The sequence below is a fragment of the Myotis davidii genome, unplaced genomic scaffold (assembly GCF_000327345.1).
Source record: "Myotis davidii unplaced genomic scaffold, ASM32734v1 scaffold173, whole genome shotgun sequence".
Taxonomy (NCBI): Eukaryota; Metazoa; Chordata; class Mammalia; order Chiroptera; family Vespertilionidae; genus Myotis; species Myotis davidii.
In genome coordinates, this window is record NW_006286303.1 from 3,371,241 (window position 1) to 3,373,613 (window position 2,373).

The 2,373-nt window shown below is 46.1% G+C and overlaps 1 pseudogene; it reads left to right on the forward strand.

Moving 5' to 3' along the window:
- Positions 1 to 689: 689 nt before the first annotated feature.
- Positions 690 to 1,405, forward strand: LOC102766312 (annotated as a pseudogene).
- The last annotated feature ends 968 nt before the right edge of the window (positions 1,406 to 2,373 follow it).

The window sequence follows — 2,373 nt, forward strand, 5'->3', positions numbered from 1 at the left end:
GGAGTCCCAGCAACCGCTGCAAACCTGGGAGAGAAAGCTGCACTCGCTCTCACCGAAGCCAGACAGTCCCGCTTCTCCCGTTTGAGTCTGTGTCCCTGAAGACTCGCCCGGATCTGGAGCTCAGAGTCTGCGACTCCCTCCCGATTGAAAACGCCAACCACGCCCTCCGCCGCCAGCCCGCTCCTCGCACTCCATACCTGAGTGACTTCAGCACTGCGCCTCCTCTGAGTCTGGGTATGATATTCTCTTTCCTTCCTAGTTGTAGAATTTCCACTCTGCCAGCCTTCCTGTGGTTCTGGATGATGTCCGTTCTGTCTTTTAGGTGTAATTTGAATTGGTTGTTCGTGGCAGCAATCTCCGGTGGTAACCTATGTCGCCATCTTCAGCATCCTGTTCTTAATATGTTTGCTCCCCTTCTTGGCGCTATGTGTTTTAACCAAGGTCACCTCTCCGAGAAAGGTTGTTTCCCAGGTAGGGATTTTTCCCTGAAGTTAGGGAGGGAATAAAACCCCTTAACTAAGTGCCAGGCGGGTAGTTAATCACTTTAACTACGAACAATCACCCTTAAACTACATAATCTTTACTCCCTGGAATGGAGATAAGAAATGCCCTAACCTTTGGAATAGAAATTGATAGGATTAAAATCAACTGGTATAGGACAGTTGCGGGGATGTGGGAGTGAGGCCGACATGCACTGACAGAACTTCCGACCCCCGACTCCTTCTTACCCTGGCCTGGGGGTAGGAGGTTGGAGCAGCAGGAGCAGCTACCGGGGTACCCTGGGCGGAGGCAAGGCCACGGCCTTCCTCCTCTCGGGAAGGGTACAGGAGCTGCATCACACTCCGTTGTTCTGGCCCCGGTGTAGGCCCTATGGGAGCAGCCACTCTCGGCAATATGGCGGCAGCTTCCCCGGGGGCTGGTTCGGGTCTCTGTCCCCTGGCGGCTACCCTGGCTCCTACTCCAGGTCCCCCTCGGGGTCCCAGCAGCAATTTGGCTACTCCCCAGGGCAGCAGGCCCACCCCCAGGGTTCTCCAAGGACATCTACACCTTTTGGATCAGGGCGTGGTAGAGAAAAAAGAGTGTCTAATGAGTTGGAAAGTTATTTCAAACCTTCAATGCTTGAAGACCCTTGGGCTGGCCTAGAACCAGTGTCTGTAGTGGATATAAGCCAACAATACAGCAATACTCAAACATTCACAGGCAAAAAAGGAAGATACTTTTGTTAACATTTCTGAAATTCAACTGGAAGCTTCATGTGTCAGGAACATCTTGGACAAAACTCACTTGTGTACCTAAGTTGACCCCTGACATGGTGACTTCGGCTGAATAATTAGTTGAGTCTTCTTGGTATTTTTCATCATGTCAAATATTGTTGGTATTAGAAAAGAAATATGGTAGGATAATTTGCAATGGAAGATTTACAGTTTCCAACTATTTAACATTCTTGGTTATATAATGGACATTTGTCTTTTAATGTTTTTCCAGTGTTTTAAAATAAAACATTTTGTCTTCCTAAAAAAAAAAATCAACTGGTATAAATACAGATGTAATAAGACAATAAAATACAGAACTTGGCTGGAGATCCTGGACAGAACTTGGCTAGAGATCCTGGCTAGGCTGCTGATGAACTGAACGCTGTCTCCGTGTCATTCCTTCTTCGCCAACTCCGTCCACACCTTTGGGAACCCCTGGACCTGCTGGGGCTAGACCCCAACAATGCTCTGTAGATTTATCCATATTGTCACAAATGGCCCCATGTTGTTCTTTTTTATGAATGAGTAGTAATCATTGTATATATATGTACCACTTCTTCTTTATCCATTTGTCAGTTGGACATTTTCTTACTTTGCTCCCATATCTTGGCTGCTGTCCATGAAGCTGCAATGAGTATAGGGTGCATGTATCTTTTTGAATTAGTGCTCTTGATTTCTTCATATAAATACACAGTAGTGGAATTGCCAGATTGTATGGTAGTTCTTCCCCCGCCCCTTAATCTGCACTTGAGAATATATTCTTTATTGATTTTTAGAAAGAGGAAGGGAGAGAGATTGAGAGAGAAACATAGGTTGGTTGCCTTCTGTCTGCACCTTGACCTGCATTGCACCCACAACCTTTGTTGTAGGGGACAATGCTCCAACCTGCTGTACTACCTGGCCAGGGTGGTAGTTCTATTTGTAATTTTTGAGTAACGTCCACAACGGTTTCCATAGTGACTACACTAACCCACAACCCTACAAACAGTGCCTGAAATGTCCATTTTCTCCACATGCTCGCCAACACTTATTTGTTGATTTGCTGATAATAGTCATTCTGACAGGTGTGAGGTGATATTTCATTGTGATTTTACTTTGCATTTCTCTGGTGATTAATGAA